The 15,237-nt window shown below is 37.3% G+C and overlaps 1 protein-coding gene across 10 annotated transcripts in view; it reads left to right on the forward strand.

Annotated features, from left to right (window-relative positions):
• rut (adenylate cyclase rutabaga) overlaps positions 1–15,237 on the forward strand; it is a 318,097-nt gene that overhangs the window by 21,583 nt on the left and 281,277 nt on the right. For all 10 annotated transcript variants that reach the window (XM_073972872.1, XM_073972869.1, XM_073972871.1 and 7 more), the window contains exon 2: positions 2,710–3,750. The gene's annotated coding sequence lies outside the window, so the exon portion shown is untranslated. The remainder of the gene's footprint in view (positions 1–2,709; positions 3,751–15,237) is intronic.

Genomic DNA, 15,237 nt, shown 5'->3' on the forward strand with positions numbered 1-15,237 from the left:
GATAAGTTGTGGCCACAAACCTTCAAAATACCGAAAATCAGCCACTGAAATGGCTGAAATTTGGTAAATAGTCTATGTTGGAAGTAAAAACCTTTTCAACTGAAATTCGTCAGTATAGGTCCACGTTTCGATATAGCCCCCATAAAACGGTACTGCACTTAAAACTAAAAAATTATTTTTCATGATAGAATCTCTCAAATAAAACGCTTACATTTGAATTAAAAATTGTGACAATATTAAACGGCAAACGTTTTATTTGAGAAATTCTATCATGAAAAATTATTTTTTAGTTTTAAGTGCAGTACCGTTCTATGGGGGCTATATCGAAACGTGGACCTATACTGACGAATTTCAGTCGAAAAGGTTTTTACCTCCAACGTAGACTATTTACCAAATTTCAGCCTTTTCCTCCGCAACACTTTTGAACTTTATTCAGCCCGGCTGAATAGAAGTTTTCAGTACGAAAACCTTATTCAGCCAGGCTGAATAGAAGCTTTTAGTACGAAACCCTTATTCAGCCAGGCTGAATAGAAGCTTTTAGTACGAAACCCTTATTCAAAAGTGTTGCGGAGGAAAAGGAATGAACCGACGTAGTCCATTTTGGAAGTGGGTCTCATTTCAGTTGGTCACCTTTTAATATCAGGAAGAATGGACTTGCCCACGAAAAACCATAATATCGCTGTAAACATGATCACGAGGAGTACCTTCGGTAAAAAATTTCTAAACTATCCGCAAACAAATCAATTAAAAATGCAAAATATTTGAAATCTGGCGGTAATGTTATATAGGACCTATTATTGGAGCAGTTGTTTGACGAATAGGAACCGTAAATCTCAAATTGTAGCTAATTCGGTCAGAAAAAAACTTGAAAATACCTGAAATTGGTCGCAGGCTGAATAGAAGTTTTCAGTACGAAAACCTTAGCTAGGCTGAATAGAAGTTTTTAGAACGAAAGCCTTATTCAGCCAGGCTCAATAGAAGTTTTCACTAGGAAAACCTTATTCAGCCAGGCTGAATAGAAGTTTTCAGTACGAAAACCTTATCAAGCTAGGCTGAATAGAAGCTTTCAATACGAAAATCTTAGCTAGACTGAATAGAAGTTTTCAGAACGAAAGCCTTATTCAGCCAGGCTCAATAGAAGTTTTCACTAGGAAAACCTTATTCAGCCAGGCTGAATAGAAGTTTTCAGTACGAAAACCTTATTCAGTTAGGCTGAATAGAAGTTTTCAGAACGAAAACCTTATCAAGCTAGGCTGAATAAAAGCTTTCAATACGAAAACCTTATTCAGCTAGGCTGAATAGAAGTTTTCTTTACGTAAACCTTATTCTGCCAGGCTGAATATAAGTTTTCACTAGGAAAACGTTATTAAGCCAAGCTGAATAGAAGTTTTTAATACGAAAGCCGCATTGAGCTAGGCTGAATAGAAGTTTTCATTGCGAAAACCTTATTCAGCCAGGCTGAATATAAGTTTTCAGTACGAAAACCTAATTCAGCTAGGCAGAATAGAAGTTTTCAGTGCGAAAACCTTATTCCGCCAAGCTGAATAGAAGTTTTCAGTACGAAAACCTTATCAAGCTAGGCTGACTAGAAGTTTTCAGTACGAAAACCTTATCAAGGTAGGCTGAATAGAAGCTTTCAATACAAAAACCTTATTCAGCTAGGCTGAATAGAAGTTTTCAGTATGAAAACCTTTTTCAGTACGAAAACCTTATTCATCCAGACTGAATAGAAGTTTTCAGTACGAAAACCTTATTCAGCCAGGCTGAAATTAAGTTTTCAGTACGAAAACCTTATTCAACCAGTCTGAATAGAAGTTATCAGTACGAAAACCTTATTCAGCCAGGCTGAATAGAAGTTTTCAGTATGAAAACCTTATTCAACCAGTCTGAATAGAAGGTTTCAGTACGAAAACCTTATTCAGCCAGGCTGAATAGAAGCTTTCAGTACGAAATCCTTATTCAACCAGGCTGAATAAAGTTTTCAATACGAAAACCTTATTCAGCTGGGCTGAATAGAAGTTTTCAGTACGAAAACCTTATTCTGCCATGCTGAAAAGAAGTGTTCACTAGGAAGACCTTATTCAGACAGGCTGAATAGAAATTTTCAGTAAGAAAACCTTATTCAGCTAGGCTGAATAGAAGTTTTCAGTACGAAACCCGTATTCCTCTGGGCTGAATAGAAGTTTTCATTACGAAAACCTCTTTCAGCCGGGCTGAATAGAAGTTTTCTGTACGAAAACCTAATTCTGCTAGGCTGAATGGATGTTTTAGATGCGAAAACCAAATTCAGCTAGGGCGAATAGAAGTTTTCAGTGCGAAAACCTTATTCCGCCAGGCTGAGTAGAAGTTTTCAGTACGAAAACATTATTCAGCTAGGCTGAGTAGAAGTTTTTAGTACGAAAATAAATATATTTCCTCTAAACTTCCGGTAACCAACTTTCGCATACCTTAAACTTGTTTAAACTACGTTTTCTTAACACTTTTATGGTAATAAATAATATGAAATCTGATAAAAAAGATGGTAAGCACACAAAAAATTAGTAATAAACCACACAATAACAACAGTCAAGCATCCAATTTTGGCTGCTACCATTTAAATGACTTGTGGCACGACCCTCGTAAATTATATAGCCGTAAATAATAACCCCCATTTGTTTAATGCCTATTTTATAATGTTTTATTATCTCCATATTTCTTTTCTCATTTTAGGTGAATTGCAAATATAATAAAACAACAAAAAAGTAACCGAAAAGAATCGTGAGAAATCTTCAAAAAATATAGCAACAACAACAAGAAAAAAAATTTAATCAAATAAAAGTAAAAGCATCTGCAACCAAAAATACGCCAACATTATCTTTTTTCGTTTTAAGTTTAAGCATAAAAAAGGTTAAGTTAAACGACAAAAAGAGAAAAATTTCGAAATAGAATGAAAAAATATTTATAAAGTTTAAGCAATTATATCCGGAAAACATCACAAAATTAAAAAAAAACGACAACAACGGTTTACAACCACACTCGACAAACGTCGACGCCATAGCATCTCGTCAACAACATCCTTTTTCGATTTTGTGTTATTTTCCCAAGAAACATTGAAAATAAAGTGAAGTTCTGCAAAAGTTCAAGTGGTTGGGTTGGTGTGATTTACTCTGCTGTTTCATTCAAGTTTCATTCATCAGAAGTTTGGTGCTTTGTTGTAACAACAACAGCAACAACAGCTGTCAGCTGCTGAAACATTTGGTGGTGTTGCTCCTACCAACTCTACACCCAAAAACCAGCTCTGCGCAGACGCTTGGGTTGTTCATTTCCTACAGAGGCAGATATACCAAAACAACAAGAAAAATCGTCATAACAGCAAAAACAACATAATTCTCAAGTGTACATTTTTTCGAATTTTCGGTGCTTTTTTCCTCTCTGTATTTCCGTCAACAACGCAGTGTATCTCCCAATAACCGGCAACCGGCGGCCTACAATAAAATTTAATTAGATTTGTTTGCTTTTTTTGTTTTCGGGATTGTGCTTTGTTTCGAATTTTATTTACTTCGTAACTTTGCCTTGTTGTCTGTCTGTCTGTTTACCTACTTAACATCTGTCTGTCTGCCGTGGTACCTACTACTACTGCTGCTGCTGAAGCTGTTGCCTTTGCATAATGTTTGTTATCTCCGTGATATCGTCAGCAAAATCATCGTCGGCATCATACGCATCATCTGTTTGGTGAATTTGTGTTAAGCAGTCAACGAAAAACAAAAAAAGGTATGTACTTTACAATTGTTTTATCATCATATGTTAGTTATGTACATATGTACAATATTCTTAGGGACGCACAGTGGTTCAGGAATCTATTTTCCTGGTCAAAATCCCAATTTTTTTGTCGTCACCGATTGTTAAATTCTATATGGGATTCGATAGTAAACATATTGAAACTAAGTAAACCAAAAAATTGGTTCAAAATATTGGAAGGTGAGGGCGTGGCGTGCTCGCTCCTAAAACGAGAATTTTTAGTAATTTTTGAAAATACGTAATTTTTGCAAATTTCTGGAGAAAGAAATATATATTTCTCAGAAACTGTAACAGATATTGTGTTCATTGTTTTTTGTTAGGTAGGTAGGATTGTTGTCTTTAAGAACCGTGACAACAGATTACCGTAGCGTTTACACGAAGTGAGCTATTTTATTTTTCCTGAGGTAGTAAATTTTATTGAAATTCCAACTTTAATGCACTAGAACTTTTAGGGAACAGTTTGGAACAAAGTTCCGTTTACACGGAATGATGCCCGAGAGTGTGATCTTTCGGTTCATACATACTTATGTACCTGCACCGTTCCGTCTGTTTAACACTTTTGTAAATTTTTTTAAATTACATGGGTAAAAATTTGTGGTTTTTCTATAACGTTTCCCATATAAATAATATGTAGCTTTTTTACACAAATAGACATTTTTTTATTAATATATGAGTTTTTATAACAGTTATATGGGTTTTATGAAAACCCAAAGAGTATCTCTTTATTTTTTGGAAAAAATTTATATATTTTTTTAAATTTTGAACCATTTTTTTGGAAAAAAAATTTTGAAATTTTTTTTAATTTTTTTTTTAATTTTTTGTATTTGTATGGTTTGTTTATAGGTGTTTGACATTTTTAGAACTTATGAAAAACTCAAAACACGCATATTTTGATGCAAAATATGAAAAAAAACTCAAACTTTAACTTTGACCTTGAATTCCTTTGCAACTACTAGACCGAATTCGAATGTTTTTAATGCATCGGAAATCTGCATATGTTATCTGTCGAACAAAAAGAATTGTGAAAATATCACTATTTGTTCAAAAGTTGCAGAGTTTTGACCAGGAAAAAACGATTCTGAACCACTGTGGGACGTAGTTAGAATTATTTAAAAACAAGTAAGAAAACTTAATATTCGTCCGTGCAGAACTTGTTATACCCTCCATCATAAAATATTCTGAACTGAAATAGAATAATTCGATTCCTTTCCTTTCCACAATTTTAGGCCAGAAAATGTATCTAAAAATGTCTTCAATCGGGCTGTACCTTTTTATAGGAGCTATATCAAAGTGTGGACCTACGTTGACTATTTTTGGTTGAGAAGTTTCGTGACTACTGGGAACTACAAATTTCAAATCACGGGTAGTTCCGTCAGAAAATGTGGCTAAAATCCCCAAAATACGGAAAATTGGGAGATATCGGTATATGGGGGCTATACCAAAACATAGACCTATGTTGACGATTTTTGGTGGAGAAGTTTCGTGACCACTGGGAACAAAAAATTTCAGTCAGAAAATGTAGCTGAAACCCTCGAAATACTGAAAATCGGCAGGTATCTTTGTATGGGGCTATACCGAACATGGACCTTTGCGTACAATTTTTGGTGCAGAAGTTATGTGACCACTGGAAACCACAAATGTTAAATAACGGGTACTTCAGTCAAAAAATTCAGCTTAAACCATCAAAACATCGAAAATAGAAAGGTACCTTTATATGGGAGCTTTATCAAGATATGGACCTATACCGAAAAATTCAGGTGGAAGGTTTTATACCCCCCAACGAGGACTCAATACCAAATTTCGACCATTTCGGTGGGATATTGAGCCCACAACCTTTAAAATACCGAAAATCGGGAGGTACCCTTCTATGGGGGCTAAATAAAAATGTGGACCTATACTGATAATTATACCCCCAACGAAGACTAAATGTCAAATTTCAGCTATTTCGATTGGATATATAGACAAATTTCTGGGGGAACGTTTTATACCCCAACGAAGACTAAGTACCAAACTTCAGCCGTTTCGTTGTGATAATGAGGCTAAAACCTTCAAAGTACTGAAAATCGGGAGGTACCGTTCTATTGGGGCTATATGAAGGCGTGGACATATAGCGACAAATTTCTGGGGGAACCCTGTATATGTACAACGAAGACTAAGTACAAAACTTCAGCCGTTTCGGTGTGATAATTAGGCTAAAACCTTCAAAGTACCGAAAATCGGGTGGTACAGTTCTAGGGGGGGCTATATGAAAGCGTGGACCTATACTGACAAATTTCATGTGAAACGTTTAATTCCACAAATGAAGACGAAATACCAAATTTCAGCCATTTCGGTGGAATATTGAGGCCACAACCTTCAAAATACCGAAAATCGGGATGTACCGTTCTATGGGGCTATATGAAGGCGTGGACCTATACCGACAAATTTCTGGGGGAAAAGTTTTATACCCCCAACAAAGACTAAGTACCAAACTTCAGCCCTTTCAGTGTATAATGAGGCCTCAACTTTCAAAGTACCGAAAATCGAGTAGTACCGTTCTATGGGGGCTATATGAAGTCGTGGACCTATATCGACAAATTTCATGTGGAACGTTTAATACCCCAAATGAAGACGAAATACCAAGTTTCAGCTATTTCGGTGGAATATTGAGGCCACAACTTTCAAAATACCGAAAACCGGGAGGAACCGTTCTATGGGGGCTCTATGAAGGCGTGGACCTATACCGACAAATTTCTGGGGGAAAGTTTGGAAGCCCCCAATAAAGACTAAATAAGAATTTACAGCCACTCTCTAATATAATGTGGCTAAAACCTTCAAAATACCGAAAATAGGTACGTACCGTTCTATGGGAGCTATAGGAAAATGTGGACCTATACCGACAAATTTCTTATGGAAAGTTGTATACCCCAAATGAAGACTAAATACCAAATTTCAGGAGTGACGGTGGAATATTGAAGCCACAACTTTCAAAATGCCGAAAATCGGGAGATTCCGTTCTATGAGGGCTATATAAAAGCGCGGACCTATACCGACACATTTAGGGGTGAAATTTGAATATCCCCAACGGGGACTAAATACCAAATTTCATCGATTTCCATATACTCTCCATATTATGGCGGAGGTTATAACACCCACTTCAGTAGTAAAAAGTAGCAAAACGCCTTTTAACGGGTTCATCATCGCTCATTCTTATGTTCCGCATTTGCCGCAGTGTAAATATCTGGTCAATGGTCTTGCCAGGTCTAAAGCCGCATTGGTATGGTCCAATTATTTCGTTGACCATAAGCTTCGGTCGTTCGCACAATGTACCTTCCACTATATTTTACGCAATATGGAGAAGACTTATGCCCCTATAGTTAGAGCATATATAGTTAGATGGTGCTAACTAGCTGATGAATACACCTTATCAGCGTGTCGCTTTCGGTTTTGAACAGTTTGGCTGGTAGGTCATCGGCTCCTGCTGCTTATTATTCTTCAGCCGATTTATTGCTATCTTTATCTCATTTTGGCCGGACGGTATACATTCGATACCATCCTCTAGGATTGGATCTGTGGTATATTCGTCGTCTTCGCTAGTATTGGATATCAACAGTTTGGAAAATTATCTTTCCATATCCCGAGCAAGCTATCTGTATCAGTTACCAAATTACCTTGCAGGTCTCTAAAGGAGGATGTACCTGCACCAAAGCCATCAGTTTGATGTATCACTCTTTGATAGAGCTTTTGGACTTCATTCTGGCTCCTGTACATCTCAATTGTTTTCACACTCCCGCTTTTCTATTTCTCTCTTTTTCCTGCCAAAAAGACGTTTCTCATCTCTCCTTTTCACCCGATACCTCTCCCGTGCGCTACGCCTTGCTACTGATTGTAGAGTATCCCTATATGTCGCATTTTTCTCTTAGGTAGCAGCACGACACTCCTGGTCATACCATGGATTCCTTGGTGGAGGATTCTGGTATCCAAGTATGGATTTTGCGGATGTTTGCAAGGAGTGGGCAATCCGAGACAACGGTGCCCTTTTGAATGTCGAGATGCTTAAATCTGGTACTGCTATGTACCATGTTGCGCTGCGAAGTCTATCAGTCTCATTCATTGCCAGATGTTTCACTGTGGCGACTGAATTTCCCGACTGTTGGGCCAAAGATATTCTTCTTTCCAATTTTGGAATAAAATATCCTAGAATAATTTGAATGTCATTGCCAGGACAATGCCGGCCTTGTACTTTGCAATTACATCTGCCAGTGCGTAAACTACACCTTCTCTATAAGGAGTCCGTGCATATGCGAGATTCACAGATCATGGCCCATAAAATGTTTGCGGGGCCGTCGACTTTAGAGAGGTTTGTTTTTCATTTTCTTTGGTTTTTACAGGTTTTTGGGTTACTAGCCCAACATCCAACCCAAGTTTAAATGTTCTGAACTCGCGGCACATGTTAGCTCACTACCTTTAGCGGGTGTTAAAGGCAGCTCCTCAGGTGACACCACGTGGAGATCATTGACCACATGAAATGAAAGATGGACCAAGAAAAGTCCCGGTAAGACCGTTGCTTGGTATCTTTCATCCCCTACGTCACCCGATCAGAAAACTTATCTACCAAAAGTTGTAACGCTTTTAGCTACGTTTTTAGACCGTTGTAACGCTTTTAGCTACGTTTTTAGACCGAATTGACTGTAGTTTAGAATTTATGGTTGCTAGGGGCCAAAAAACATAGGACATTGAATAGCCTCGCCAGATTTCGGGTATTTCGAAGTTATTATCTACTTTTTCGGTCTAGCTGAAATTTGGCACTTATGATCCACAGAGGAAAACACCGAGTTCAAACCATCCAGTTTTGGTGGTCATTCCACTCCTCCTCCGTTGTACTGCATTCTCTTCACTCCTAAGATTCGAATTCTACTTGTCTTCGTAGCCATTGAGAAATTTGATGAAGCAATTTAATAAAAAAATGTGCATACCTACTAGTTTCGGTCACCTTGTAGTGCTTTTTGGCTCTGCAATCCATATTTATCTTTTTAAGTAGTTGGGATTTTCTTTCTTGAAGTTGTGCTGATGAATTCGCGGCTGGGATCACGCTCTCACTTTATCTCCCTGTGTGCATCTTTACGTGATTCGCTTGATTCCCAGTCTTTTGCACTGTAAAAGTGTTTTTTTGGCTACTACGAGGTTGCTTTTCTGGTTCTTTTGAACTGTTTCAGACAGTTGTTCTCGTTTGTTGTGGGCTCGTTTTAGTTTAGTAGTTTAGTAGTTGTTTTTGGAGTCCAGTCTCGCAATCCGTATTTTAAAGTGAAAAAGCGGGAGCGTGACATCCTAAAATCCTTTGAAAGTTTTATTAAAGGACATTTTTGTTTTCTTCTACCACCTATTGGACGACATCGAGGAGCTTTTATTATTGACCCATTAGATTTGATTCTCTTTTAAACAATTTATTTTGTTTTGAATTCAAAAAAAAACTTTTTTCCTCAAGATGGGTTATTCTTAGACATTCAATGATTGGGGAAGGGGACGTACCATGTAGTTACAATGCACAATAGGACACTTGCTGCAGGGATGTGATTTTTTTTGTATGTTTATGTAGTCTTTTACATATGCATAATACCTGAAAAATGACCTAAAGAAAAATACATATTGGAAATTTCAACTCCAATATTTTCCCATTAGCCGCAAGAAAACTTATTTTTGTATTTCTTATGTAAACACATAAAAAATTATTAGAATTCAAAGAATTCATGAAGTTCTAAATATCGCGTAAACATTAAATAGACATTGTCTTAATTATTTGTTTGTGTAACAAAACGATGCATAGAAAAATATTCAAAAACCTATTTAAATTTGAACTCGTACAGTGCAATGGAAAAGTAAACGTCAAAGTTTTGGGTCAGTTGAATAGAAGACGTACAAAGTTTAAACAAATTGTTCGATGTCCAGGAATCACACAGTTTAGTTACTTAACATGACACATTTGGATATATATAAACATTTTTTTCAAATACGAACACATACTTTTTTTCCTAATTGTATAGACCTAATGAATGTGCATTTGCATTTCATTTCAAATATTTTGTTGTTGTTGGTTGTGTTTAAACAACGTGCTCTTTGAACGAAAAAAAAATTGAAATTGAAATTGGAATTATTGTATATTTGTTGTTATTGCTCGCTATTGGCGGGGATGGTGGTGCTGCTGCTGTGCTCTGGTATTTTTTATTATTTGTACATATTACTGGAACGTGTGTACACATTACCCGTTGCCCTTCTTGCCCATTATAGCGATGCCCCCTTTCGGTGGCAACTAAAGAAGTTATAAAAATGTTAATGCATTTCATTTGAAGTTCCCAAGAACTTCATGGTGTTCTTTATGATTTGTTTATGTTAATAAAATGTGTGGGTGTGTGATAAAACGTACAAACAACAAATTCACATGCAAATGTTATACGCTGCTCGCCTTTAATATGTGTTTACATATGACTTCGAATTACCAGCAGCTACTTTACAAATTATATTTGCCTTTCGATCATCATTATTGCAGGGTATAGCATTTCTTTATTCAAAGCAATTTCGTTTTGTCTTTGTCGGTTCGGTTTGAGAGGTTGTATGGGATTGATGTATGAAATTTATGCCGGCCATACCATGTAGGTTTTTTTTATTGATGGCTGGACATTTTTGTTTATATTTCGTCAAGTGAATTGTTTACATTGTCAATTAACACACATACGAAAAAATGGTTGTAGAATTAAGCATCATCATTATTTGTATGGCGACTACTGCAGTGAACTTCTGTTTAAGGATGCATGTTGTAATTAAGAGAGCAAGGACAAAACGAGTGCAGAGTTTTTGGCCGAACATAGCACATATCAGAATAATTTAGCATTTCAACATTGATTTAAATAGAATAGCAAGTTTACATTACCGCTGTTTGCAGCATTAACCTCCGTCCTTTATAAGGATTTATTTGATGTACGGTGAAATGACTATTTAAATGAATTAAATCCAGTCCAGTTGAGCTTAGATATAGAAGATCTCCGGGCCATGGATATGTTCCATTTGCAAGATCCATTTCCACCATGCGTCAATGTTACACAGTGGTTCAGAATAGTTTTTTCGGGGTCAAAACTCTGTAACTTTTGAACGGATAGATTTATTTTCATATGTTTTTTTCGACAGATAACACTTACCGCTTTCCGAATATGAGTGTTTTTGAGTTTTTCATATGTTCTAACTATTTAAAAAAGGCCCAATAAACAAACCATAAAAATACAAAAAATTAAAAAAAATTATGGAAACAATTTTTTTAAAAAAATGTTTTCAAATTTTTTTTTTTTCAAAAAATTTACAGCATGTTTCACTATGTCGAACGAAAATGAAAACGAAGGAAAAAATGCTTAACTCGTGTATGATTTTTAAATTTTGTAGTTGTTTCGAAGCAAAAACAAAGTCAATATTACCATGAAAAACAAAGTTTAGGCGTTTTCGTTCGCATGCATTTTCTTTCGACATAGTGAAACAGGCCCTTAATTTCTTCCAAAATTTAAAAAATACTCCTTTGTTTTTCTTAAAATTGTGATAACTCTTTAAAAACTCATATATTAAAAAAATTTCCATTTGTATGAATAAGCTATAATTTATATGGGAAACAGTATGGAAAACATACTGTTAAACGGACGGAACCGGACTGGTACTAACGTGTATATGGACTGGTAGAGGACACTCTCGGGCATCATTCTGTGAAAACGGAACTTTATTCCAAGCTGTTCCCTAAAAGTTCTAGTCCATCAAACATGGAATTTCACTAAAATTTAATACCTGTGTAAAAATAAAATAGCTCAATTCGTGTAAACGAAACGGTAATTTATTAAAACGACTCTTAAATGCAACAATCCTACCTACATAACAAAAAAAATAAAAAAAAAAAACAATGAACTCAATATATGTTATAGTTTCTGAGAAATAGCAGTTTCCTTCTCCAGAAATTTGCAGAAATTACGTATTTTCCAAAATTGGGAAACATTTTTCGTCTTTAGGAGCACGGCACGCCCACACCTTCCAATACTTTGATCTAATTCTTTTGCTTCCCTTAATTTCAATATGTTTACTATTGAATCGCATATAGAAATTAACAATCGGTGACGACAAAAAATGTGGGATTTGGCCAGGAAAATCGATTTTTGATCCACTGGTCGTCGGTGAGATGTGATGGAGTTACGAATATTGAGAAACAGTTTCCCAGTAGCTATCAGCATGAATTCAGGAAAATGCCCAGCATCACATCAGCATTACACGCCATATTCACGCCATATCAGTCGAGGACTGAACCAGAACAGGCCGTACGACCGTGGCTCTTGACCTATCGAAGGCTTTCGATACGGTCAAGCAGCTGTATTTGAAACGTTGGTTAATCAACTATATGGCGGATGTCAGTCGTTTTGTAGAATTCAGAAACAAGAAGTCCAAGATTCATGGTGGAAACGGGGTGTTCCCCGAGGGTTGAAGGGGAGGTTATATCTCCGAAACTATTTAACCTCATACCTCTAAATCGTAATATACATAAATGGATGAATGTTCGATCTTGGCGTCGGGTCCTCTCGTTGATGACACATCTGAGCTAAATCCGCTGCCATTCTGTTCACCACCTGTATAACTGAAATGAACCTCCTCCTGAACATATAGGTCGATGTTGCCTGATTTCAACCACTTACTACCCCAATATATTCGGTGTAACGTTCGACAGCATGTTTAAGTCGTCCGCGCAAGCCACAGCTATTAGCGATAAGATGAGATCGCTTGCCAGCAGCACTTGGCCGGTCTGTGGTAAGCTATGCTGCGCCAGTGTGTTATGCAACTGTTAGCGCTACGTAGTGGAAGAATATTCAAACCAGCCAGAATGCTTACCTGAGGTCTGCAACAGGATGCCTCCTTATGACACCAGTGAACAATTTTGAGAAGACGAAGACAATTTTTTGGGAGACAAATATTTTACCAATAAATAAACACAACAGCTAGATGTTGTTGATGCAGGACCTGCTTGATATGCCGTTTTTATCTTGGGTACATACCTTCCGGTCAAACCCCACTGTGTTCACACCACACAGAGCTGATTACGAGCGACCAACCAACTCCCCTTGCACTGTAGTGAGTTCAAGAGTTTGGCCCTGTTCACCCCCTTGGTTTAGTACGGAACCTACCTTAAATTCCTGTCTTTGTATTACGACTGTCGTCTTTCTCAGACTGACGGTTGTAATGCAATTCCACATTCAAGCCGAAGACCCTACCCGCGATTTGGGTACAACACAACTACCACGATCCTCTTACAAGGGGATCGACACCAACTATCCGGCCAGGTTAAAAGACACAAGAGCAACTGGTACTGGTGGCCCCAGACCTGATACGACCTCGTAACTAAAAAGACTAGTTGATCCCCAAAGGGATACGGGACTGGTGGGCCAAGGTACAAAGGTACAGTGTGAATGCCGTACTCGAAGACCATGCCCCATGCTTCACAGCAGAAAAACGACGACTGCCAAGGTAAACATGAGGGGTTTTAGGCCAGTTATGATCCGGACCATGCAGCCGCCTCAATTCATATTGGGCCAGAATTGATGGCACGATACCCAACACATGCACTACATATGGATTGAAATCGCACAAAACGCTGCATTTGTTTAGCTGCTCAGCTAACCCTATTCAACTGTCTCCTGATTTTTTATGGACGCAGCCAGTCCAGGTTGCAGAATTTTTGAATCTGGATACAGAGGAACCAGAACTATATAGCTGAATAAAATATATGAACGAATATATTTGCATTGCTAAAACAACATTAACTTGAAGAGAATTTTTTATACCCTCCACCATAGTATGGTAGTTTGTTTTTCCGTTTGTAACGCATTGAATAATCATTTGCGACCATATAAATTATATATATTCTGGATCAGGGTAAAATTCTGAGTCAATCTACGCATGTTCGTCCGTCTGTGATAATCACTCTAGCGTTTGCAATAATTAAGCTAGAGGGCTATATTTCTGCACACGAGTATCTTTTTTCATAGGCAGGACAAGTTCGAATATGGGCTATATCGTCCCAAGTTTTGGTACACCATACAACGGTACCTCCCGATTTTCGGTAATTTGGGGATTTTAGGTAAATTTTTTGACCGAACTACCTACAATTTATCATATGAAGTTCCCAGTGGTCACAAAACATCTCCACCAAAAACCGTGAACATAGGTCCATCTTTTAGTATAGCCCCCATATAAGGGCACCTCGCGATTTTCGGTATTTGGAGGATTTTAGGTACAATTTTTGACCGAACTGCCTGTTGAGTTTCCTAGTGATCACAAAACATACCCACCAAAAACTGTCAACATATGTCCATGCTTTGGTATAGCTCCCATATAACTGTACCTCCCGATTTTCTTTATTTTGAAGACTTTAGCTAAATTTTTTTGACCGACTTACCTGTTATTTAACATTTTATATTCCCAGTGCTCACTTTTAGCCCGAATTACCTGTAAATTAACATTTGATGTTCCCAATGGACACAAAACCTCTCCACCAACAATTGTTAACATGGGTCCAAATTTTGGTATATCCCCATGTAACGGTACCTCCCGATTTTCGGTATTTTGAGGATTTTAGATACATTTTTTGATCGAATTACCTGTAAATAATGATGTTCCCAATGGCCTCAAAATAGCTCCACCAAAAACTGTTAACATAGGTCTAAGTTTAGGTATAGCCCTCATATGACGGCGGTACCTCCCGATTTTTGGTATTTTGAGAATTTTAACTGAATTTTTTTGACCGAACTATCTATAACACTGTGCAACAAAATGGAGGTGAAAGTCTGGGGCACGGAAAATTCCTCTTGGGGAAGAAAGGCCTTGGTGAGTTTATAAGGAACCCCGAAGGACAGATCCGCCGTGAGTTGAACTTCCGCGTTATGGCGTGATGAAGTTTTTGCTAGAGACCCTGTAAGCCATCAGGAATTAGCGTTATATCTTTGTTCACTGTTGATTTAACTTATTTTTGAGATGACATGTCTTTAGTCAAATCGAGTGAGGGTTATTTTCGCACAGTACTTCCACCTTCCACATTGTGGTATAGGGTATGAAAATTAAGATACAATGTTTTATCTATAAATGCACTAGAAACTAGAAAATAATTTTCGCTTAGCCTCAATAACACTGTGAACACAAATTTTAGGGCAGAGATAATTCCTTTTGGATATGAAAGCATTTGGTGAGTATATTAAGAACCCCGAAGGACAGATCCGCAGTGATTCGAACTTCCGCGTAATGACGTGATGAAGTTTTTGCTGGAGACCCTGTAAGCCATTAGGAATTATCGTTATATCTTTGTTCGCTGTTGCTTTAGCTTATTTATGAGATTACATGTATTCAGTCAAATCGAATGAGGATTATTTTCGTAGAGCACTTCGACCATCTAACTGGCATCCTTCAATGTCCTTT

The sequence above is a fragment of the Musca autumnalis genome, unplaced genomic scaffold (genome assembly GCF_047663935.1).
Source record: "Musca autumnalis isolate F117 unplaced genomic scaffold, ASM4766393v1 scaffold_3, whole genome shotgun sequence".
NCBI lineage: Eukaryota > Metazoa > Arthropoda > Insecta > Diptera > Muscidae > Musca > Musca autumnalis.